We start from the raw sequence: 27,543 nt of genomic DNA, 5'->3' as shown, positions 1-27,543 counted from the left end.
TGTATGTGTCTGTTTTCTTTCTTCATCTACATCTTATACCTCCACACACACATACACGGGCACACCCCCACACACACAGCTTCTATGAAACCAAGCTATTGTGTAATTCATTCTCTTTGGCTTTATTTGTCAGGAAGTTGATTATTTTTTCTGCCCTTTTATTGATGGAGTTGCTCTTTGGTGTGCTCTTATTTTTGTTCTGATTTCATTTGCAGGGGTACCTGTTGCATTATCTGTAAAGAGAGTTGAAATTCTGGTGTCTAGAGTCCTCTCCTGACACAGTGATTCTAAATTCTATCCACAATCCCCAGCCACGACTACGGGGCCGCCTCTGGTTCCCTGGCCCACGTTACTGTGAAGGGCTGACTTCTCTGCGTTCCCGTGGCGACCTTACTCGTACAACCAGTGTGGTATCTACAAGGCAGCTGATCTCTGAAATTTGGACAACCCTAAGGATAGACCTATGTGTTATACTCCTTCGTGTTCAACATAAAGAGGATGCTCATTATCAACACAAAAAGTAATTCTCAGCTTTATGGTATTGTATTAGAAAGTCAGTGCCTGTTTCTTAATTAATTTCTTATCTTTCTCTGGGGTAAAATCTTTTAATAGAGTTTTCACCCAGGAGACTGATTTGAATGTAAATGAGAGTCAGTAAGTGTCATTTCTTTTGTTTCATCCCTTTCCCCCTTTGCATCCTCCTTTAGAAGTATTGTTTTCCTCACCAAAGAAAGAGCTTTGAACCAATAGATGTTTAATCATAGTCTGGAGATTTGTTAACACATAATTAAAATATGTAGTTGCTTGAGTTATTGAACAATAATGATTTTTTGATAGGTGTCAAGTTATCAGATATGCACTTAAGACAGACCTCAAAAACCCCTGTTTGCATATAGGTACATAGAGAATCATTAGTATAGACATGTGTTTGAAATCTAGCTTTGCTATTTATTTGAATTTAGAAAAGAAAATGGGGATCCCTGGGTGGCTCAGTGGTTTAGCATCTGCCTTTGGCCCAGAGCCTGACCCCAGGGTCCTGGGATCTAGTCCCACATCGGGCTCCCTGCATGGAGCCTGCTTCTCCCTCTGCCTGTGTCTCTGCCTCTCTCTCTCCGTGTCTCATGAATAAATAAATACAATCTTAAAAAAAAAATTTAAAAAAAGAAAAGAAAAGAAAATGAACCATTCTGCAACTGTTTCATCTGTAAAATGGTAATGATAAGTAAGAACTCTCTTGTATTTTTGTTGAAAGGATTCCTTAAGATGAGGTACATAAACCACTTGGCATTTCTTGGTATAGAAAGCCTCAATGAGTCGTGTTGTTAGCATCCCCGTTATTGTCTAGAGTACATTATTACTCACCTTTAGCCATGGCTTGCTTTGGATTGTCAGATTAATTTGTTGTTGTTGTTTAAGATTTCTTTTATTTATTCATGAGACACACAGGGAGAGGCGGAGGCGCGGGCAGAGGGAGAAGCAGGTCCCCGTGGGGAGGCGGACGCGGACTCGATCCCGGATCCCGGGGTCACGCCCTGGGCCGGAGGCGGGCGCACAGCTGCTGAGCCCCCGATCCCTGTCCGACTAATTTGTGGGACCTCAATGGAAGGCGTGTGGGGAAGTAGAGGACCCGTTGAGCCTCAGATCACGGAGCCTGGGGCCTCCAGGCGGCGGGGACTCCTGGGAACACACACTTGCTCACCACCGCCCCTAACACACGTGCGTTGTATGGATGGGCTGAGGGAGGCCCCGGGGGCTGGAGTCAGTGCATCTGGTGACGCAGGCAGGAGGGCGCCGGCGCGGTGGAGAGGACACACTCACCTGAACAAGTCGGGGGCGGCAACGACAGAGGCCCCGAGACCCGGCGGGCACGGCTGTTGGCGGAGCAGCGGCCCGCGGCGGGGCCCCGTCCTGTTGTGGGGCTCCCGGGGGGCCCGCTCGGCTGGCGCTGGGCGGCGGGGACCAGGACGCTGGGGGGCGGGGACCAGGGTGCTGGGCTGCCGGGATCAGGGTGCTGGGCGGCGGGGATCAGGGCCCTGGGCGGCGGGGGGCCAGGAGCTGGGGCCGCCAGGGTGCAGAGCTGGGGCCGCTGGGGTGCAGAGCTGGGTCGCCGGGGGCCAGGAGCTGGGGCCGCGGGGTGCAGAGCTGGGGCCTCGGGGTGCAGAGCTGGGGCCGCTGGGGTGCAGAGCTGGGGCCGCGGGGTGCAGAGCTGGGGCCGCCGGGGTGCAGAGCTGGGGCCGCGGGGTGCAGAGCTGGGCCGCCGGGGCCAGGAGCTGGGGCCGCGGGGTGCAGAGCTGGGGCCGCGGGGTGCAGAGCTGGGACCGCTGGGGTGCAGAGCTGGGGCCGCGGGGTGCAGAGCAGGGGCCGCTGGGTGCAGAGCTGGGGCCGCTGGGTGCAGAGCTGGGGCCGCGGGGTGCAGAGCTGGGGCCGCCGGGGTGCAGAGCTGGGGCCGCGGGGTGCAGAGCAGGGGCCGCTCCCCCGGCCACTCAACCCTGAGGCTTTCGGTTCTGTAGGGGAGTTGACGACACGTCCACCCCTTGTCCAGGAACCCCGCCGGGTCCGTGCGGCAGGGTTCAGCAGCTTGTCCACTTGATATTATAGAAAACTTCAATATTCAACAAGGGAGAGGAGCCAAAACAGTCTCTTAAATGTTAATGGATTCAGCTCAATTGTGAAATGTCAGCATCACTCTGCCGTCTTGCCTTAGGACCCACAGCGCTACCTGCCTTAGGGCATGCGCCAAACTCTGCTAGGAAAAGGCCAGAGACACTCGGGGCTCCGGGGTGGAGCGCCCGCCTTCGGCTCAGGGCGTGACCCCGGGGTTCCGGAATCCAGTCCCGCGTCGGGCTCCCGCTTGGAGCCTGCTTCTCCCTCTGCCTGTGTCTCTGCCTCTCTCTCTCTCTCTCTCTCTCTCTCTGATGAATAAATAAATAAAGTCTTTAAAAAAAATAGAAAGAAAAAGGATCAGCATTTAAAAATATCTTCCAAAAAATAAAAATAAAAAAATAAAAATAAAAATCTCTTCCAATTTCCTAAAGCTGGATTAGAAAAATACACTGTCTTTGTTCCTTATTAGGCACCACTGTCACTAAGTGTATCCGATCATGTGAGCATAACCAGTTAGGCACCGGGGACTGACCGTAACCCTCCTACAGCACAACACAGCGGAAGACGTGGGGGCGCCTGCGGGCTCAGTCAGTTAAGCCTCTGCCTTTGATGTGGGTCCTGGGATCCAGCCCTGCTTGGGACTCCCTCCCTCTCCCTCTATCTCTGTCCCTCCCCCTTGCACTCTCTCAAATAAATAAAATCTTAATAAAAAATGTGTTGAAAATTATCACGCTGATAGGTATTTTATAAATTTGTATTTTACTTATATTTTATATATAGCTAAGAGTAGCAACTAGTAAAATACCCAGTTTTTTCAGTCTTTCTAATTACAAAATCATACAGATTATAACTGAAAAGATTTATATAGTAGAAATCACGTGACTATCTTATATCTGAGGTGAAATTTCCACCCCCCTCCTGAAATTTTTATTCTGTTTATTTATAAGAAGCCATTCTCACTGGCTTCTATAAAATCATTTACACCTAATTCTTTAAACATTAGTCATTTTCTTTAAAGATGAAATTTAAGATATCAAAACAACAAAGGGATGAATTTCTGAAATTTATCTTCTATCATAAAGAAGGCATTTTTTAAAAGCTTAATTCTTTGCAGTTTTCTAGCTAATTTTATATAGAAAAAATGAGCTTATCTCAGCATAACGTTATTAAAATAAGCTTGCTTTTGCCTCACTTAAAAAATTGATAATTTTTGCTTAAATATGTCCATAACAAAAGGTGTTCAGTTTTTCTGTTCCATTGTAAATAAAGACAAACTTTAAGAGTGTTCTTTTATAAATCTCAAGACAATTGTATCTTAAAAAAAAAAACCCAAAAAAGCAAAAAATCCAATTTCTCAGTGGTGTTACAATCACTCAATCATGTCATAAGCACTGAAAGAAATTAAGCAAGAAATAAATAGCATTCAGTTCTGTCACATTGTAAAGGATAACGATCTCAACTGAGCTTGAGGGCTTGTTATCTCTGTTGACATCCATTGATACTATTCAAGATAGTATTGACATTAAATATTATTGAAACATTAAAATTTAAAGAACTATAAATGCAAGGCTATAGTTACAAGTGATGTTCCTGTGTATAAAATGTAGTTTTCCTTTGTTTGTAAAAAGTCAACATTTATATACATAATATCAAGATTTTCTGTTTTCAAAGAAAGAAAGATTTTCTGTTTTACGTCTTTATTCCTTCAACCTTGGATGGCTTTCAAATGCCTTCATTAGCATAGGATTAGGCTGTTTCAAAATACTGTTTCCTGACCACGAATATTGGCAATGTGATGTACTAGGTGAACTTGTAACTCTTGACTGATATTAAGCCTTGGCTAATGTCCTCTTTCTGAGAGTGCTCTACTGCAATATTTTTGTGCTTTGTTGATTTTCCTAGTCAGAATAAGTAGCTAATGTAGGAAAAGTGGCTCTTGTTCACTGTGATTTTTATATTCATGTAAAATGTTCAGTATTATTTTACAGTCTTCTTAAATGCAATCGGAAAAACTCCAACAACAACACGACCAAGAAATCTGGTATTCTCGTGGAAGAAGGTGTCCTAATCTTGGCTGTTTTTCCAATAATGTGTTTGGCACTTAGTGCTTATAATAAACAGCTTTCTTTCTGTGCTCTGAGGGAATCAGATCTTTCACTGAGCTAAGTATTGCCCCAGGCTATAGAGAAGATGGAAAGAATGTAGAAACCTCAAAGTTGGCTTCCATGAACACCTGGTCATTTATTTGAGACAGTAAATGGGAAGTATGGCAACTAAAAAATAATCCATTTCTAGACTACCATCATATATGTGCATTCACTTGTTTTCCTCCTTTACCACTTGGAATGATATTATGGAAGATAATCCTTCAGATTCTGGCTTGATTATCTAACTAAAGTACAGGATTAGTCACCAATCTTTAGACCAGATACCTAAAGAACTACCAGGTCATTAGGACTGGAAATCATAGTACATGGATAACTTAGGGAGATTTTGAAATCTTAGGGAATTTTTGAGCTCTTTGAAATTAGTCTTATGAATTCTTTTTTTTTTTAATTTTTTAAAAATTTATTTATGATAGTCACAGAGAGAGAGAGAAAGAGAGGTAGAGAGACACAGGCAGAGGGAGAAGCAGGCTCCATGCACTGGGAGCCCGACGAGGGATTCGATCCCGGGTCTCCAGGATCGCGCCCTGGGCCAAAGGCAGGCGCCAAACCGCTGCGCCACCCAGGGATCCCTTATGAATTCTTTTAAACATTAGGTATATTTGTGATTTTTTTAGAGATGTGGAAACATATTTAGCATTGAGACTCATCTCTGTCCCTTTTTGTTAGTTGCTATTATGGCTGTTCATGTTCCCTGAAAGGTAAGAAGAAAAATTATCCCATTGTCTTTTAGAGTAAAATTAACCACAAATAATAGTTAATAAAATATGCTATCACATGACTTATATTAAACTTTTGTAATAATATTATTATTATTATAGTCTTATTGATTAGAAAGTTTAGGCTTAGAGTAGTTAAATGATTAGGTGCCCAAGGTGCCCAGTTTGCAAGTGGTAAAACTGGAATCCAGAGTCAGGTGTAATGATTCAGACTTTGAGTTCCTATTAGCTGCTACATTATACACTGAATCATTGGGCTGTATTAAGACATCCAGTATAACCATTATATTTGTAACTATGCACAGTCAGACACACTCCCCTGGAAATGAATATGGGTATGACAGGGACCTCTTTTTCTTCTCCTATCTTTATGCTTATTGGAAACTTTCCTAAAAAGTGAAAGGTCAGGGGCACCTGGGTTGCTCAGTGGTTGAGCATCTGCCTTTGGCCCAGGCCGTGACCCTGGAGTCCCACATTGGGCTCCCCACTGGGAGCCTGCTTCTCCATCTGCCTCTCTCTCTGTGTCTCTCATGAATAAACAAATAAAATCTTAAAAAAAAAAAAAAGTGAAAGGTTCACCTTATGAGAATATTTTCCATAAATTCTGAATATTTGCATATGTCATGTTATCATCAATACAGAGCTCAGTGATGAGCATGGCTTCACACATTGAGATCTTTAATTTCCATTTGATAAACAGCTCATAGTTTGTTTCCAAGTACTCATGAAACACAGGTCAGGGTAGATCTTACCTTCAGGCAAAATCAGTAACTTGCTATATATGTAATTGACTTCAGAGGTGCCAGGAGAGATATCCTGCATCATCCTTCCCTTTTCACTTCCTTCTCCCACTCACTATGGACGCCTCACCTACTTATCACTAAAGTCTGATCTACCATGATGCCCTAAACATGAAAAAGCCCCCAGTGGGGAAAGGATTGGTAGTTGGAGGTGACTACAGGTTTGGGGCTTGATGTACCCCCATTCACAGAATTTAGGACAAGGCAGTCTCTCACTGGAGAAAAGTTATAACAAAGGCAAAAATAAAACTATGTGCCTTTAAAATTCTAAATGATGTTAGGGCCTAGAAAATGGGATTCTTTTCATCAATATCATTATAGAATTTCATAAAATTAGCTATATGGAAACTTTAAAAAATCTAATCTGATCCTTTCATTTTCAGATACTATTTTAGAAGTGATGTTTAATTTTCCTCATAAGATTTTGGTTGGAGTCAAAAGAAAAATCAGAAAAAATATTTTTAATGCTATTATTTTAAACTCTTTTTTTTTTTTTTTTTTTTTGCTTTTCTTCAAACAATTCTATTGTCACTCCTATGGTAAATTACAAACATGGCCACAGATCTTACACTCCCTATGCACACTTACTTTTGCTATATACTTTTGTTTCTTATTTTGTGGTAAAAACATTTAATGGAAAAGCAGCCCTCTCAATAAATTCTTAATTACACAATAAAGTATTGTTAGCTATGAGCACTATGTTGTACATCAGATCCTTAGAACCCAGTCATTTTGCATAATTGAAACTCTACAACCGTTGGACAATGGCTCCCCGAATGCTCTGCCCCCAGCCACTGGCAGCTCTACTCATGTTTGAGAAGTTCCACTAGTTTAGATATCTATAAATAGAATCATGCGGTACTTGTCCTTCTGTAACTGGCTTGATTTCTCTCAGCAAAATGTCCTCCAGGTTCATCCATGTTGTTGTATATGGCAGGCTTTCCTTTGTTTTAAGGCTGAATAGCATTTTGATTATATATATATATATGTGTATATATATATATATATATATATACACATATATATATATATGATATAGTGTGTGTGTGTGTGTGTATCAAATTCTCTATTGATGGACATTTAGGTTGTTTCTATACCCTGAATATTGTAAATAATGCTGTGGTAGTACAAATATATCTTTGAGATGCTCATTTTAACCCTTTTTGATATAGACTCAGAAGTGGGATTCCTGGATCATATATTATCTATATTTTAATTATTTAAAGACCTTCTATACTATTTTCCATAATGACTATACCAGTTTACATTCCCAAGAAGTATTTCAATTTCTTCACATACTCTCTAACACTTTATTATCTTTGTGTGTGCATGTGTTTGATAATAGCTATCCTAATAGGTGTGAGTTGATATTTCATTATAGTTTTCATTTGCTTTTCCCTGGTGGTGATTAGTGACGTTGAGCACCTTTTTCATGTATCTATTGGCCATGTGTATGTCTTCTTGGGAAAAATGTTTATTCAAGTCCTTTGCCAATTTTAAAATCTGATTATTATTATTGCTATTATTATTTTTGATTAACCCTTTATCAGACATAGAATTTGCAAGTATTTCCCTCATTCTAAATAGTTGTTTAATTTTGTGGGCATCTTTTACAGTGCAGAAGTTTTTTAGTTAGATGTAGTCTCACTTGTCTATTTTTGGTTTTGATTCCTGTGTTTTTGGTGTGATAGCCAAGAAATCATTGCCAAGACCACAGTCAAAAAGCTTATTCTTGGGATCCCTGGGTGGCGCAGCGGTTTGGCGCCTGCCTTTGGCCCAGGGCGCAATCCTGGAGACCCGGGATCGAATCCCGCATCGGGCTCCCGGTGCATGGAGCCTGCTTCTCCCTCTGCCTGTGTCTCTGCCTCTCTCTCTCTCTCTCTCTCTGTATGTGACTATCATAAATAAATAAAAAAAATTTAAAAAAAAAAAAAGGCTTTTTCTTTATATTTTCTTTTTGGGGTTTTATAGTGTGAAGTCTTAAACAAGAGGTGAAATTCTTGTATATTGAAAACTAAAAAAAATTTTTTTTTGAAAAGTAAAAACTATTGATGAAAGACATTTTAAAAACAAAAATACATGGAAAGACATCCTAGATTCATGGAATTTAAGACTTGATTCCATACTACCCAGAGTGATTTTCAAATTCAACACTATTCCTATCAAAACCCCAGTGGTATTTTTTATAGAAATAGGAAGGAAAAAAAAAAAAAAACCTCCTAAAATTCATATGGAACCAAAATCTGGACAAATAAGAACAAAGTTAGAGACATCACAATAATTTCAAAATATATTACAAAGGAACATAATCAAAACAGTATGGTACAGGCATAAAGACAGACCTATAGGACAATGGAACAGAACAGAGAGCCCAGAAATAAATCCACACATAGACCGTCTTCAACAAAGATGCCAAGAATACACATTGGGGAAAGTATAATTTCTTCAACAAATGGTGTTGGGAAATCTAGATATCTAAATGCAAAACAGTAAAACTGGACACTTACCTTACAACATAAACAAAAATCTCAAAATGGAGTTTAACTTCACATCTTTTCTAACTTGCAACTCTTCCATGGAGAGAGAGTTCATTTTCCTTCCCTTGATTCTTGTTCTTAAAATGTAACTTGCTTTTAGTAATGGAAACTTAATAAGTATAATGCAAATATTCAGAAACTATCTATACATTGCATCTTGCTCTCTTGCTGCTCTTTGGAACCCTGAGGCTACCCAAAGCCCAGGGTAGCTCTGGAGAATGAAAAACCTTTCTGCATGAGGACTCTGTAGACCAATCAACTTGGTAACCATCAGACACGCAAATGAGACCATTCTCAACCATCAAGCCTTAGTTGAGCCCACTTAGAGAGGGACAACTGCCTAAGAAGTCCAAAAAACCTTAAGAAGTAAAAAATGCTTGTTGTTTTAAGCCATTACATTTTAAGGTAGCTTGTTATATTGCAAAAGCTAATCTATGCATTTCCTAGTTTCCCTTTGTTATTGTTATTGCAAATACACATCTTTAAGGAAATCTCACAAGTACTTCCTAGAATAAAGAAAATATCCGGGAATATAAAAATATGAACTTCCACTCCAGTCAGTAATTCTAGGAGAGAATCTGATTCAGAAACACAATAAATGCCATTGCTCAGTTCACAGAGCAAAGCTAGTTCTCTCTGTGCTGCCAATATTATATGTGAAGAAAATAAGAAGTACAGTTCTGTTTGGGTTGACACGTCTTCATTGCAAGGTTAAGCATTTGATTTGTTTATACTGTCGCCCACTTCCCTGGTTGAGCTGCACTGTCTGGGTTTTAACAGGCTTCAGTGTTCCTCCATTCATTGAGACAGTGTCTGAGTTAAGGATTAACATTTGTATAGTTAAACATAAATGCTTGTGAATTGTATATAATATTTTAGCAAAAGATTAGTTTTACCACTTTTACAAATTTTTGGTCAAGCAAGCAGCCTTTTGTTATTCCCTTAGCAGCCCAATTTGATGGCTGCTAGCAATGCATTAAGAAAAGTAGATTCTTAAAAAGTCTGTAGATCTAAATAGGTAGCCGCTCTATGCTATGAATTAAAGAGAATATTTTTTACAGTTTATCTTTTCTTATTTCTTTTTCCTCCATCCAGTATGCCTATCTTAACAAATGAATCTAAAATGTTTAAGTAACGTTCAAATAAGTGTATATCCTGATCAAATTAAGTAAAAATAGTACTTGAAAAGTTTTTTTTTCACTACACAAACAATTCTATATGACTACAGCACATTTTTTTTCCATCTTGTGTATGTAAAGTTTGTTTCTGAAATCATTTAGTTTCCCTGTTTTGCCCTTATTTCATTCTCCTGGAGTAACCTCTTCCTGTCTTCAGAATCCAATGATCTAAATATATTAGAGCTGGAAGGAACTTAGAATTTCTTTGGAGTCTATATTTAAAATAATTTTTTCCATATGCTTTTATAGACCCCCCAACTTACTTTATAGTAAGTTTCACAAATTACTTAATAGTCAATGATGCTTGCAATCCTATTATTCCCTGTTTGTTCTCTTCTAACTGGTCTCTTAATGTTAGTCCTCAGTTACTAAGTTGATTTCTTCTTTACTATTGGATTTTGACCTACTGATGGAAAAATTCCATTCTCTACTAGAAGGAAGAAAAACATCCACAGCTTTAGATGTGAAATGATGTAATCCCTTCTTCTTACCTCTCTATACTCTTTTCCTAGCAAAGAAGAGATTTGTCCCTACAGACTTCAGTCCATTGGCCAGAACATCTCATGAATCTTCTACTCTTGGATCTCCTTTTCTTTGATTTCTTGTTTATTACTTAGGACTCCCGAATTGATTTAGTTTATTTCATCTTTCTCACAGTTCTGTGTCTTGTCACTCTGTGCTCCTCAAACCCTGCTACAAACATACCCTACCTCAAGATACTCAGGCTCTGTTCTTTCCTAGCTCATGTTTATATTCCAGTGACTGTGCTCCACTCTCCTGCTCTTGGACACCACTCCTTATGATCACAGCCCTTACTTACCTTTGTCATCCTGTGGAACCCCAAGCATATAGGAATGATTTAGAATGCCTGGGATCACCAATGGATAGCAAGAATGACTTCCAAAAAGGAAGAAATGAAAGATATTACCAGAAGAAATGGGTCCCTCTACTGGTAGAAAACCATTTTCTTTATTTCATTAACTAATTTTTGCCCTTGAATACTTTTTTGTCACTTTTCCAGATAAATATCACACATTTAAATTGAATAATTTAAAATTTTACAAATTTTCCTTGGTGAGAAACAAGTCAGGTTACCTTTCATGTATAACGTGAAGCCCAGTCTCTCCCGACTCCCAGGGCCCTGGCTCAGGGAAGGACAGATCTTGCTTTTCTGTCTCTAGTGTCTGCTCAAACGTAGATACCCTCATGGCTATGAACTTCCCCAGCTTCTACTTTCCTTTGTCTCTCCCACACCAGGCTGTGCAATCTATCATTACTCCCACTTATCTACTTCCACTTTTATGAGAAATGGAGTAATGCTTCTTTCAAACCACAAGGTATCCACTCTTGCCAGGCACATCCAATTAAAGTGGGGTAGGTTTTTGAAATGATCAGGTTTCCACCATTATTTACAGGGCTGCTTACCCATAAGACGAAGATGCTGTAATCTTGTCCAAAGAATCTCACTGTGGAATGAACTGAGTATCCTTCTCTTGAGATCTAAATCATCTCCCCTTACTTTCTTCTTTGCTCCTCACCAACCAGAGTTCTCAGGTACTGAGTTTATCGACCTCAGCTAGACGTAGACAGGAGGCAAAGTACAGGGTCATTGGTCTCTGTAGGAAGGCTCCTGTGGTTTAGTAGTTTATGAAATTATATTTCTAATTGGTAGACTTCTATGGGGAGGAAAGAAATTCAGTCAGTGTGGGTTAAGAAAATGCTTGAGTGACAATAATCTCTATGTTTGATAATCACCACATACATTTTCTTATGCCATCCTTTTGTTAGCCAGATTGCATACTGATTGTTTCTATCACTTTTTTTTCACAGCAGAATAAATCACACAGTAATATGGTATCTTTCCTGAAAGCCAACATATAAATTGTTTTTTGATCCTTTTATCTGAAGAATTAACTCAAAGTTTTTCATATTGGAAAAGAAAGCAAAAAGTAAAATCTAGTCTTAAATAAAAGAACAGGTGGATATCCTGAAACTTGTAAGACTCCCCCCCAGCCAATGCAAGATGGAAAATTATAAGAGCAAGCTAAACACAAATGCTGCCAGACAATGTTCCCTAGACATAATTTGTAGGGCCTCGTACACCCAGTACAAAATTAAAAAGGTTTCATGTTCAAATATCATTAAAAGTTCAATATGGCAGTAGCAGACCATTACACCAAACTCAGGCCTTTCCATAGATCCTGAATTTAAGCAGGTACTTGCACAGACCATCCACCTGTAAAGCCAGCTCTGTCCCTAGAGCTTTTCCTGAAAATAGACTGAAAGCTTTCAGTCCCTTCCTCACCTGCTTCCTTCATTGCATCAACTAGTGTCTCTTCTATGTTTCACAGACAGACTTGTGAAATGATGGCCTAACTGCTAATAAATATTGCTGGAAATTCAACAAATATTTTTGAAATAATTGAATAAAAGTTATAGAATTACCAGAAAAAATACTGCTGGAAAAAAATATATATGAACACATGTGGAATAAAATAAAATGAAATTTTTACTTCATTACTACTTTTTAACTACTTTAAATAGTTCTAAAAGGATTCAGGACTGAAAGGTGAAAATATAAAAGTTTTAAGAAGTTATAGAAGACAATAGAGATGATGACTTTAGCTCAGGGAAATACTGTCTGAAGAAAGTGCTCCCCCCCCCCCCCAAAAAAAAGGTAAGATTGGTACATTTAGCTATATTAAAATTTAAAAATTACTTTAGGAACACCTGTGTCACTCAGTTGGTTAAAGTATCTGATTCCGGCTCAGGTCATGATCTCAGGGTCCTGTGTTCAAGCCCCTCGCTCAGTGGGGAGTCTGCTTCTACTTCTCCCTCTGGCCCTCCTCCCTCGTACTTGCTCTTTCTCTCTCAAATAAATAAAATCTTAAAAAAAAATTACTGTAAGTTAAAACATGCTTTAAACAAAATGCAAAGACAAGCTATAATCTGAGAACATTATCTGTCATACATATAGCTGCCAAAGGATTTTTTCACATTATATAAAGAATCCTTTTAAAAGGGCAATGATACATTTTAAAAATACAATATGAAAAATGAATAAATTTGAATGGTCAATAAGCCTATATGAAAAATGTTCCTTCTGAGAGCATGGAGAGGTACCATTTCACACCTCATACTCCATATCCTCATCTCTTTCCACAAGTGCATATATGCCAGCAGCCTTGGACACAGTCACAGAGCTTCTGATTCACCAGGGTTGGGGTGGGGCCTTGGAAAGTTAACTTTGAAAAAGCTCTCTGAGGGATTCTGATGTGTACCATGGTTGACACATAATTTCCCGAATTTCTACAAATCCTCGTCCAAAGCAATCAATCATCATATCCTAAAATTGTAACTTCTAGACAGTTTTTCAGTCTGTCATTTCCTCTCCATTACTTATTTCAGACAAGTTTAGAAAGGGACTTTGGTATGTAAAAAGAAGTTAGTCTTGAAAGCCATTTAGCAATGTGCTCCAGTTGTACAGGTGGTGTAAGGCCATCAGCCAGAGACTCCATTACCACATGGGATGAGGATGGTGTTCATGAGTCTCCATCTATGTTTTCTTTCTTAGATGTCAATATTTTCCTCTACTCTGTTTCTCTGTAATTCTACATTTCATTAGAGAGATTTGAATCTCTGAAACTCCACAAGAGCTCTGTCTCACTTGTTGCCTTCCTATTCCCAATAGATAGAGAGAAGGAAGTATGACTTCTTGGGAGAGAAACAGGGAGTCTGCTTCTTCCTCTGATCCTGTGCAAGTGCATGCTCCCCCTCTCTCTCCTTCTCCTCCCCTTCCTCTCAAATAAATAAATAAAAACTTTTAAAAGATTTTATTTATTTAACAGAGAGAGATCACAGCTAGGCAGAAAGATAAGTAGGGGGAGAAGGAGAAGCAGATCCTCCACTGATCAGGGGTCCTGATGTGGGTTTCCATCCCAGGGCTCCGAGATGATGACCTGAGCCAAAGACAGACACTTAACTGACTGAGCCACCCGGGTGCCCTAATAAATAAAATCTTTAAAAAATAAAATAAGAAGCATTTTTCTGATAACAATAACTTCTGTATCACCTAGATCATAACAGGAAGTTCACATAGCACCTTACAAAAATAAGTACTAAGTAGGTGTTAGAAATAATGAGAAAAAAAATTGTATAAATTAATGAAGAATTGGTATCTAGTCCATATTTTACAGGTAAAATCAAGGTGCAGATGTTTAATAACTTAATAAGCTCTCATGTGGGAAAACAGATAATTATCCATAAAGAACCAAGAAAAGGATGAACCAGAAACTACTGAAAATGCTTATTTACAGTGGATGGGAGGGAAAGGGTGGAGTTGGACATAAAATTTTTAACATAATTAAATATTTACACATAAAAATAATATCAAAAGTAAAAGGAAGCAAACTGCAAATTGTAATCAAAATAGAAAAATGAACTAACTATATATTAATAAGATAACTATATTATAAAAAATACTTCAAGTAACTTTTTAAAAAAGATTTTATTTATTCATCTGAGAGAGAGAGAATGGTGCATAAAGACAGAGAGAGAAGGAGAAGCAGACTCCCCAGTGAGCAGGGAGCCTGACATGGGGCTTGATTCGAGGACCTGGAGATCAATGACCTGAGCCTGAAGACAGATCTGACTTCAAGTAACTTTTGAACACAGTGCTCTGACCACCCAATCTTAATAAGATCTATTCTAGGAATAAAAAATATTAGGAAATAAAAATCTAAAGATATTTATTAAGTACATTTATTAGTAGTAGTAATCTGGGACATTTCTAGTGTTATTTATTTTATGTGTGTTGTAGACAAAAATAAATAGGTTAATGTCATTAAAAGGAAGATTTTCACAGACAAAAAAAAAGGTACAAAAATAAAATAAAATAATGTAGGAAAAACTTAGTGTTAAATTTTTGTTAGAAATAATAACTTGGGGGCTCCTGGATGGCTCAGTCAGTTAGGCATCTGCCTTCAGCTCAGGTCATGATCTTAGGGTCCTGGGATCAAGCCCTGATTGGGGCTCCCTGCTCAGGGGGAGCCTGCTTCTCCTTTTCCCTCTGCCTGACACTCCCCCTACTTGTGCTCTGTCTCTGTTTCTCTGTCAAATAGATAAATAAAACCTTTTTTTAAAAACATTTTTATTTACGATAGTCACATAGAGAGAGAGAGAGGCAGAGAGATAGTCACAGAGAGAGAGAGAGAGAGAGAGAGGCAGAGACACAGGCAGAGAGAGAAGCAGGCTCCATGCACCGGGAGCCCGACGTGGGATTCGATCCCGGGTCTCCAGGATCGCGCCCTGGGCCAAAGGCAGGCGCCAAACCGCTGCACCACCCAGGGATCCCCAAATAAAACCTTTAAAAAAATAATAGATTGAACTCTTGATTAAAAATACTAACAGTGAGTGGCTATATCCATACACTTTAAAGGTGTAGAATGAGTAATGATAGCTGCAGTGAAATACCTAGCACTGAGATCTTAGTTTCTAAATTCCCTTTTTTTTTTTTTTAGGATTTTATTTATTTATTCATACGAGACACAGACAGAGAGGCAGAGGCAGAGGCAGAGGGAGAAGCAGGCTAATGCCAGACTCAATCCCAGGACCTCAGGATCATGACCTGAGCCAAAGGCAGATGCTCAACCACTGAACCACCCAGTGCCCCTCTAAACACCCTTATTGATGAAACGAAATGAATATGTATTATGCCAGTAAAAAAAAGAAGTGCTAAAACACTAAAAGAATTCTGGAAAGAAAAGAAGGACTCAACACTGACCTAAAGGAACTTACACTATTTTGGTTAATTTGAGAATCTAATAGGATGACAGATTTAGATTATAATTCCTTTAAAAATGTAAGTCCAAAAACATTTTAAAAATAAAAGAAAGCTCTTTTTTTTTTTTTTTTTTTTTTTACAGAAGAATGTCAACTAATGACTGTAGAAGAAATGATGAAATTTGTGAACTAATCAGTTTGTCGCTCCCAATGTAATAAACTAATTTAGGCTTTTACTACAAATAGATGCTAAAGCCATTGGCTAAAAGATTGTTAGAGGAGATAATTTTTTCTTGGTTGCAAGTTATCATCCCACAAATTACTAAATATAAGGGAAAACATTAAAGCAAACAGGTATTACGATCACCACCCTTAACCCCATGATCAAGCTGTCTCAACAATAGTGAGAAAATCTGATAAGATCTTACCTCCTTATGCAGTGCTATAAAAAGCACACAGAATCACACCTATGTGCCATTCTTGCTAAACACATTTTATGTGAATGTAATTACAAGGAAATAAAATAAGACAAATCCACAAAGTGGACCATTCTATGAGACAAATGGTTTGGACTCCTCAAAACAAAATGCAGCCAAAACAAAAAACAATGAAATTGTGGAAAATAAGATAAAACAACAATAACAACAACAGGAGAGTCTGCAATAAAATAGACTAAAGAGCTGTAACAATCAAATGCAATGTATGAAATTTGATTGGAGTCTATATTAGGAAAAAAACTATAAAGGACTTCTGAGACAATTGGGGATGATGATTGTAGACTATATTTTATGAAATTATTTTATATCTGATAGTGTGGTTATGCAGGAGTATGCCTCTATTTTTAGAAGCTGATGTTGACATATTTGTGAACTATTATGCCTACATTCTACTTACAAACTGGTTAAAAATATACACAAATATATATAGAGATAAAGTGATAATGAAAGATACGGATACTTGGTAAATCTAGGTGGGAGGTTTACAGTTATTCATTGTAGTACATTTTTTCAGTTCTCTATAGAATTGGCTTTTTTAAAAGTATAAAGTTGGTGGCAGAGTAGGAAGAAATTTCTATTTTTACCTTTTGCAATGTATTCTGCAAACAATATCACTTCCCTTCCCATATGGTACCAAAAATCCCTCATTAAGCAGCCAAGCTACAGCAACAGTAGCCACACCACTGCACCCCCAAACTGATTGTTTGCACATTGTCCTTTCACTTCAGGGAGCCAAGGCTTCTTGCTCTTCCTGCCTCTCCCCGCACTGTCTCTAAAAGGAAGAAGCCCAGCTAAACAGTGACCCAAATTTATATTAATGTATAATATATATGTATACCTGGTTTCGATTTAAGGTAATTTTGTTATTGTTATTGCTGTTGTATTTGTCCATTCATATAATTTTCCCCAAAAAACAAAAGGACCATATGAAACTGGGATTTGTACTTTCTAGCTTTAGGAAAACTACAATTACCTAAAATCCTCTCAACATGCTAAATTATATGGGTTGATAGGATATCCCCACAAAAATTTCTAGTAGGTAAATATTCACCTCCTGAAATAGTCATCCTACTTGTCATTTTTTTCCTTCAATATCAGTCTTCACTCTTCTTTTAAAAAAAGATTTATTTATTTATTTAATTTTATTTTTAAAAAGGTTTTATTTATTTATTCATGAGAGACACAGAGAGAGGGAGGCAGAGACATAGAGGGAGAAGTGGGCTCCATGCAGGAAGTCCGATGTGGGACTCGATCTTGGGACTCCAAGATGACGCCCTGAACCAAAGGCAGAACTCAACCACTGAGCCACCCAGGCGTCCCTATTTATTTATTTTAGAGAGAGTATGTCTATGTGAGTGGGAGGGCAGAGAAAGAGAGAGAATATCAAGCTGACTCCACAGGAAGCACAGTGCCTAAAGCAGGTCTCAGTCCCAGGACCTTGAGATCATGACCTGAGCCAAAATCAAGAGTTGGATGTTTAACTAACTGAGCCACCCAGGTGCCCCTCATTCTTCACTCTTAAATTACATCTGTATGATGTCTAAAACCTATGAATGTTTAATAAATATATGGTGAATAAATCACTGAATGTGTAGTGACTTGGAGACCAATAGCAATAAGCAATAGATCAGTCTGTGAGCATAAGAGAGGTCTTCAGAGAAGATGAGTTGAGAGAAAAGAAGGCAAATCGAAAAGGAAAAAAGGAAATGAAAAGGAGAAATTGAGGAAATAAATGCAGACAATAGTGATAGTGGGTAGCATAACCAAAGAGTGATATCTCATTGATATTCTTTATTATTCTCTCAACCTTATTTTAAATGTGCTCACTAGCCACATGTAGCTGAAGGCTACCATGTTGGATAGTGCAGTTTTCAGAAAATTCCCTTATTATGAAAAGTTCTATGGGACATAACTGGTTGAGAAAGTATAGAGCGAAAAAGGGGCAAAGAAGTAAAATCTGAAAATATAAAAAATGTATAGATTAGAAAAGTATGTAAGGAAGGATAAATAAAACTAAATATTCAGTAGAGGAGTCTAGAAGAATATGGTATCAAAGGAAACTAGGAAGTAATATAATCAAGAGTGTTCTTCAGAGGTCAGCTTCCTCGAACATATTTACTTGCTGCTTTAGGGACATGGTGGAAGAGATCACAGAAATCCATTACGGAAGTAACCTTTCCAATTAAAATTGCCAAGTTTGAAAGGCATGAAGCAATATTTATGCTCCTGATTTTATATTCTATTAACATATTAAGTTTGGCTTCTAATAGATTCTTACTTTAATATTTCTAAATATTACAGGAAATAATTCACATTAACATTAAAAGAGATAAAAAAAACATTAAAAGAGATAATAAAGACTCCTACAACCAGACCCTCCAAAATTGTGTTTGCTGCATACAAAATAATCATTGCTGTAGCAAATGTCTCAAAAGCTAAACTTGAGGCACTCCAAAGATGTGTGATGGAAAGAGAGGGGGAGTTAAGTCAAGAAACAACAATTAAGGAAATGTCTTAAACACCAACTCTATTTTGGTTTTCTCTAGCCTTTCCACTGTTCCCACTTGTGTTAGTCACTATCCCACAGTTTCCTTTCATGTCACTGAAGCAAGTCAAGTCAAAAAATAAAGAGTCATCTGTCTCGGAGCTTCCACGAATCTAAAAACAACTTGCATTGCCCACTACTAAGGCAAGTCTAGTCATACTCATTTTATTCAAGTACCTTTCACTGTCTGCTCAGAATAAACAGTATTGGAAAAATGTGCTCTTGTAATCTTATGAGAGTCATTTCCCCTTCCTTGAACTCAAAACATTCCTTAAATATGTGAGCAGGGCAATCCCAGTCATCACACTCAATGGGATTTCACTGAATCCTCTGACAGTTCAGATAAACTGCTAAAAGAATGTTTATTGGAAGCATGCATGAAGGCGATACATTATAGGGAAGAAACTACTTGAAGAAGTTATTCTACCTGTAAACAAGATTGCCTAGATGGATTTTATTTCATTCCTAGAAAAATGCCATGACTTACATGGAAAACTAAAGAGTATGTCACCATAATTTTGTTTGGCTGAATCTGCATCTTGTATGCCTCTTCCCATAGATTTTGATCTTGGCCCAAGTCAACACTTGACAACAAACTATGCATTTTGCTGTTCCTAAACATCATGACTCTTGAAAAAAAACCACACATTATCAGCTGCAGTGATCACAGGAGCTGATGAAAACTAGTGTGTGTGTGTGTGTGTGTGTGCATGTTTGTGTGTGTGTGTAGGCCATTAAGTATGTGTGTATATTTACAGCAGTCCTAAAGGCTTTCATGAATACTGTGCTTCTCACTAACAGATCTCAAAGTTTATTTTAACTGTCATCATTAAACCCAACAATAGCTAGAATTTACCTTTATTTTCAATAACAGTTTTAACATAAAATGTAACACTCAATATCAACATCTATATGATACCTTTAACTACTTTAAGATTTATTATGTTTTTATTATCAAGATTCTACTCAAAAGAAAAAGTAAGATCTGTTAAGAATCTAAAAGGCGAAAGATTTATACGATCTGAAGAGAAACCGGGGGGTGGGAGTGAATGGGTGACGGGCACTGGGTGTTATTCTGTATGTTAGTAAATTGAACACCAATAAAAAAAAAAAAAAAAAAAAAAAGAATCTAGATAATTCAATATGTTATTTTATAATAATCTAAAAAATAGCATGGCTAACTAGAAAACCATGGCCATGAAAACATATACAGTCAGAATAGAAGTGAAATTTGTGTTATATTGGACTTTGGGCATCCTCAGATGACTCTATACATGATCCAAATTGTTCATCATAATACTATAGCAATGTTATGCATACATTCACAGTTATTTAATTTAATGGCTTATCTTGTCATTTCACTCTGTAAAAAAATGCACAAATAATGCCTTTTTTAGGTAGTGTGAAGCATTTGACTAAGCAAAATATTCCTTTATATCAATACCCAAAAGAAAAAAATCAAAGCGACTCATGTTACCAAAAGAAACAGGAAAGAAATATTCTTTAAAACCTACTCACAGCTGTTACCATAAACTATTGTAGACTTACCATGTAAGATGGAAAAACAACCATAAAATTACATAATTGTCCTGATTTTTATTTCCTTCCCCCTGGGAAAGTGACCCTTACTTGACAGTGAAACTTTTTTCTATTTCAGTGCAGGTGAAAAGAAAGGAGGCTTTGGTGTTTGTGTTGAGTTACTGTCATTCTATAAGGATACTCTAAAATATATTTTCATATTAATCTCAAAAATTCTAAATTATAAATTCTAAATCAAAAATTCTAAATCAATAAAGATAAAATGCAACAATTTTCAAGTCATGTAGAAAAAATAGAAACTTTCAGATTAAAATTATATGTATATACCACAAAAGACCCTGAATAGCCAAAGCAATCTTGGAAAAGAAAAGCAAAACTGGAGGTACCATAATTCCAGATTTCAAGTTATACTACAGAACTGTAGTAATCAAAACAGTGTGGTGCTGGCACAAAAATAGAAACATAGATCAATGGAAGAGGATAGGAAGCCCAAAAACAAACCAATAATTATATGGTGAATTAATTTTCAACAAAAGAGGCAAGAATATGCATGGGAAAAAGTCTCTTCAAGAAATGAGGTTGGGAAAACTGGACAGATACATGCAAAAGAATGACACTGGACCACTTTTTTTACAACATATACAAAAATAAAATAAAAATAGATTAAAGACCTAAATGTGAGACCTAAAACCCTAAACATCCTAGAAGAGAGCACAGGCATTAATTTCTCTGACGTTGGCCATAGCAGCATTTTTCTGGATATGTCTCCTGAGTCAAGGGAAATAAAAGTAAAAATAAACTATTGGGACTACATCTTCTATACACTGAAGGAAACAATCAATAAAACTAAAAGACAATCTACCAAATGGGAGAAGATATTTGCAAGTGAGATAGCTGATAAATGGTTAATATCCAAAATATATAAAGAACTTACAAAACTCAACATCCAAAAAACAAAAAATCAAATTTAAAAATGGACAGAAGACATGAACAGACATTTTTCAAAGAAGACATCCAGATGGCCAACAGGTACATAAAGATGTACTCAACCTCACTCATTGTCATCTATTAGAATGGTTAAAATCAAGAGCACAAGAAACAGCAAATGTTGGCAAGGATGTAAAGAAAAAGGAACCCTCTTGCACTGTTGGTGTGAATTTGAACTGGAGCAGCCACTCTGGAAGACAGTATGTAGTTTCCTCAAAATGTTAAAAATAGAACTACTCTATAATCCAGCAATCACTCTACTGGATTTTTACCAATACAGAAGAATACAAAAGCATTAACTTGAAAGGACATATGCACCCCTATGTTTATTGCAATATTATTTATAATAGTCAAACTATGGCAGCCCAAGTGTCCATTGACCGATAAATGGATAAAGAAGAAGATGTTGTTCATCTATAAAAATTAATGAAATCTTGTCATTTCCAACAACATGGATGGAGTTACAGAGTATAATGCTAAGTGAAATAAGTCAATCAGAGAAAGACAAAATACCATATGATTTCAGTCATATGTGAAATTTAAGAAACAAAATAAAGGGGGAAAAAAAAAAGAAACAGACCAAAAACCAGACTGTTAACTATCGAGAATGAATGGTAACCAGAGTGGAGGTGGTGGGGGGAATGGGTGAAATAGGTGAAGGGAATTAAGAGTACACCTATCATGAAGCACATTGAGTAATGTATAGAATTGTTGAATCACTATATTATACACCTGACAGTAATATATCACTGCATGTTAACTGCGTATATTAAAAACTTAAAATTATATATATTTGTATACACACACACACACACACACATATCTCCTATTTATTCTGTTTCTCTGGAGAAACCTAACACAGTACTCAATCATACATTACACATAGCAAGTTGTTACTACTCAAAAACTGTTAGATGAATAAATAAACACAAATCAATTTTCGAAATCCTATTCTATATAGAACAGTACTGCAGAAGAGCGCAAGGGTGTGCCTGAGGTGCAATCAGTAGAGTTCCCAACACAAAATTTAATATGAACTTATTAAGCAGAATTTATGATAAAGGGTTTAATAAGTAAATATTAAATAAATACATGGTTTTTTAAAAATATATATATTATGGCCCCTAAAAAGGAGCACGGGAATTTGTACCCATTACACAATAAATATTTGTTGGTGTGAGTTGATGTAGTTTGAGTTAAAATGCCTCAGTTAATTCCATTTAGCTTAAAAAGTTCTGTTTTGGAAAGGGTTATTTTTCCAGTTAACAGGCATCAATGACAGTTTATTACCACCACATCTTGTCACAAGAAGACCATGTTTTGACAATGGCCTCAATCATAGTGCTAGTGTATTCTTTTTTTCTGAAAGCAGCACCAAGCTGTAATAGCCACCCACCCCCAGCAGGACGCTGTGCTCTGATTGGACGGTGAGCTTGAAGGTGGGCCTGCTTAGACTCTGACCACACCAACTGCATTCCCCAGAGTTGTGGTCATGAAATTGGAAGCCACCTTTGTGAAGCAAAAAGCCTCAAAGTAATTGCTATGTGCTGTAACCTTCCCTCTCGTTTGGAAAACAGAAATAAACAGTGCGTTTTCTTCATGAACCTACTGTATTTACCAATATTGTTTATGGGGTATACTTTGCCAGTTGACATTACTTTAGTAAACTTATTATTATATGGTCAACACCTGCCCCATAAATATAGAATGGAGAAGTTATATTATATTTGTGTTTGGTGAAATGAAGTGTTACCCAAACTCTGATGTGGGGAAGACCTTTGGTGCTCTCTGTATTTATGGGAGCTACATGCCACTTAACATATACCAAATCGGGTAAGCAAACATGCTTGACTCAAAGTTCAACTTTACATGATCTCTGTGACCGGAGATTGGGTCATTTGGTTTCTAATGTATAGTTTTAACTACTTTAGGATGCTAAATATGTTTTTAAATTAGCTTTTTGAGTTTTTATTGAATAGCTGTATATTGAACAAAAAGAAGCCATGTATACCATGTTGATGGGTTTACGTATTTGCATAGGAAGCCATTGGAAGTTTAATCCAAGATTAGATAATCCTTAAGAAGATATAATTAGAAAGTACATAGCCTTATCTTTTTGTGAAGCAACACGATATAATGGTGAGAGAGGCTGAAGTCAGAGAGATCTGGACTTGCAATTCAGCTACTCACTGCAGCTGTGTGTGCTTCAATCATTCAACTCTCTGAACCCTGATTTCATTATTTAAAAATACACACCCTATCCTGAAAGCTGATTTAAGTGTCTAGAGATAGCTCATGCAAACGGCCAGTCTCTGATAGAGAAAACTATAAATATACATATTGTTGTGCCTGTTTTTAGTACACTACTCTTGTACTTTTATTTTTATTTATTTTTTTTACTCTCGCACTTTTAGAAAAATATTTTATCACCTCATTACCCATAGTTATTTCCACTTGTCTGATTGTGAAGGCACCAAAAAACTGTTATCCAGTAGCACCAGTAACCACAAAGATATTATTGAATGTCTACCGTGTCCACTTGTTGCTAGACAACAGGGCTATAAGAAATAAAAGATAAACACAACTTTCCAGCCTCTTTCCTCAAGTCAGTTTTCATTGCTATTGAAAAGGAATTTGGTCAGAACCTTCAGAAGAAGTTATGGTAATAGAATCAGGAGTCCTAATCCCTTGAATTAATTAACAACAATTTATTTTTCAGATAGGAATAGAGACATATAGAAATAAAGTGAACTAATAAATAAGTGATATATTTTTAAAAATATTTAACCCAATTACCTTCAGGTGTGGCTAAGTACCAAAGCACAAGGGAAACGTCAACCTTGAGTTCTTGTAAGTAAATTGTCTACTTCCCTCAGACTGAAGGAAATGACGCTATCAGGTGAAAAGGTAGTGAATGTCTATCCTGCTAAGCATACTGAAAATTGTGGATTGGAAGATAAAACAGGGTAATATCCGTTAAGGAACTTCTTACATTGAGAAATATGGCAGGTTACTAGTTTCTCCGTTGAATACAATGTCCATTGTCCTGCTGCTTCTTTTACTTAGGAGCAGAATTTGCGATTCGAAATATGCTGCAGTGACTACTCTTGCACATATATCTTGGCCCACATGTGCAGGTGTCTGTGGCATGCCTTCCTGAAGCAGAATAAAAAGGTCTGAGAAAATACTAATTTTTAATTTTGATTGAGAGGACAAAGTTGCTTTCTGGTGGATTTTGTTCCCTATTTTCCTGGTGCTAATAAGGCTTGGGAGTCTCTGCCCATCAGTAGGAAGAACTGACATGCGATTAGTCATGTTTCTATACAATGGCATAGACTACAACCATTTGAAATAATTGAAGCAGCTTTATATAAAGTGAATAAATCTTAGGACATGTTAAGAGAATAGAGCAAAGTTTAGAATGAGAATATAATTCTATCTTTTTTTATTCTGGAACTTAGCTTAATTTCATTTTTTAAAATTGTGGTAAAAAATACATGACATGAAATTTACTATCTTAACCATTTTAAAGTTGAAAGTTCAATAGTGTTAAGTATATTTACATTGTTGTGAAACAGACCTCGAGAACTTTACTATCATCCAAATCAGAAACTCTATTGGATGTATAATGTATGTGTACATGCATACATATATGATATATATACATACATATATATATATATAATTTAGCTCACACAGAAAAGAGTTTTAAGAATAGAGCAAAATATCATCTTAATTCCTTACTAAGAGACTATTATTATTCTTCCCAAGATATAAACACTCTTATCAGTTCAGTATATATTCCAATGATTATTTTAAATAAACTTTCAAATGTATATGTATGTATAAAAGTAGGACTATATATTCCATGGTATCGTATTAATTATTCTGCTATGTTCTTTTTAAATATAACACTCTTTTGGTGTTATACTTGTGTCAGTAAATAGGACTCTATTTCATTCATTTTAACTCTTGATTAAATATACGATAATTCTTGATTATGTGCAATGCTTCCACTTCTACCTTTCTTTTAGCTATTTTTGAAGTTTCATGCACATATAAAAAAGTGAACATACTGGTCAACATTTCTAGCCAACCTTCAGAATAACCACTATCCTGATTTTATGAGCATAGATTAGTTTTGCCTCTTTTTGTACTTCATGTAACTGGAATCATATGTAGCATTCTTTTTTGTGTCTGGCTTTTTTTCCCCACTCGGCATTGTGTTTGTGATCTTTATACCTACTGCTGTAAATAGTGGTAGATTTTTCATTCTTATTGCCATGCATCACATTGTAAGAATATAAAAATTTATTATTCTACTATCATTTATTTTTTAAAGGTTTATTTATTTATTTTAGAGAGAGAGAGAGAATACAAGTTGGGAGAGGAGAAGAGAGAGAATCCTCAAGCAGACTCCCCAGTGAGTGTGGAACCCAACACAGGGCTCAAACCCAGGACCCTGAGATCATGACCTGAGCCCAAATCAGGTGTCCCTACTTATTCTGTTTTTAATAGGAATTTATTTTTTTTTTAATTTGGGGCTACTACAAATGGTGCTGTTATAAACGATCTCATTAATTTCTTTTGGTACACATATGTACACATTTCTGTTAACTCTATATCTGAGAGTAGAATTGTCCATTCATAGATTTAGCAGATTCTAACAAATCATTTTCCAAAGCACCTGTATTAATTTTCAATCTGGTCAGTAGTGTATATATAGATAATTTCTTGACATTAGTGTCACATTTAACACTTTTGATCATTTTTATTGTAGTCACTTGGGTGGGTGTGCAGTGGTATCACACCGTGACAGACATACACAGGCCATTATAACCATGGGCCATTTCTGGCAATACCACATAGTACTTTGGTGATTGGCCCCAGGGACCTAGAATTTAAGTGAGCTTTATAGGAAGTATTACTTTTCACTGTGTATTCTTTGAAATTTTTACCATGTACCTGCATTACCTCTTTAAAGTGTTCTTTCATTTCAGTTCAGTTTTCATTTTTAAAAGAACAGTTATGTGAGCCTAGAGTCTTCTCACCTATAGTCTCAGTCTGCAAAGCATTCAGTTTTGCCTCAAAGACACCAGGAGTAGGATAATCATGTCCTTAAGGAAATATAAAGCACTACATTTTTTGCCAATTCCTAAGTTGAGGACAGTTCAGGGAGATAGGATACAGGTCAGGGAATAAGACTGAAACCCTGGAGGAACATAGACAGTCAAATATCCAGGGCCTTCTGAAATCTCTCTTTCTGTTTTCTCCTTTACCTGATTATAGATGCTATAAGATTACACACACACATACATACCATCTCCAGGGAGCTGGTTGAGAGTTGTGAAGATGAATGCATGTCTCTGCCTCCTCCATCCTGGTTGGCAGATTCATACTGACTTGAGAGGAGGTCAAGGGAAAAGCCACTGACCTAGAATATAGGGACTGGACTACCACCTCACTGTTGTTAAGAGGCACAGAATGCAAGGGCAAGATAGACTTAAAAAGCATAATATGACAACATTTTTGTTTTTTATTACTTCTGGATAGAATTACCCTGTAGGACTTAATAGATTGATGACTATTTGAGAGAATTGTACTGTTTGGAAAATTCGTCCTTAGATGTTAACTACCTGTAATTGCCCTGAGAACCTATAGGACCAAGGCTAGTACCCTATGAGTGTGACTGTGGAGATTACTCAACAGGAAAGTGCCTCCCAGTGGGTCAAAGCGATGAATTTGTGCCACTAGCAGAGAGGTCTGAGCTCGTGATTATTCCTTTCTGCTTTTCAAAGAGGAATATTTATTGTACTGTCTTTATTTGTCCTAACACTGTCTGTTGTGTAAGATGGAATGGTTATATTTGTAATTAGAATTTTGTTATAGTACTGTGGGGACTCACATCTGGATTTGATTAAGAGAAATGCATTTTACCCAGAGAGGCCAGCCTTAGAACAGGATGACTTAATGTGTCTTTGAGTTGTGCCCTTTGGGGAGAGGATGAGTACATTTTTATGGTAAGTGAAATAATTATGTTAGGTGGAGTTACTCATCAGATTGTTTATATGCGTGCTATCTGGGCATCTAAGAGATGAAATCCAAAGGACAGAATTTTAATACCTTTATTTCTCTGCATTTCATGTATTAACAACCAACTCTATCCTTTCTTGAGGAGCTTTTTGGTGGGA

The 27,543-nt window shown here is 37.1% G+C and overlaps 1 long non-coding RNA gene across 1 annotated transcript in view; it reads left to right on the top strand.

The window, feature by feature from the left end:
• Nucleotides 1-250: 250 nt before the first annotated feature.
• LOC144293458 (uncharacterized) overlaps nucleotides 251-27,543 on the top strand; it is a 65,474-nt gene continuing 38,181 nt past the window's right edge. The window contains exon 1 of the long non-coding RNA XR_013360683.1: nucleotides 251-520. This is a non-coding gene — a long non-coding RNA (uncharacterized LOC144293458). The remainder of the gene's footprint in view (nucleotides 521-27,543) is intronic.

This window comes from Canis aureus, chromosome 21 (genome assembly GCF_053574225.1).
Source record: "Canis aureus isolate CA01 chromosome 21, VMU_Caureus_v.1.0, whole genome shotgun sequence".
NCBI classification, from domain to species: Eukaryota; Metazoa; Chordata; class Mammalia; order Carnivora; family Canidae; genus Canis; species Canis aureus.
This window is presented reverse-complemented; position numbering and strand designations above follow the sequence as displayed.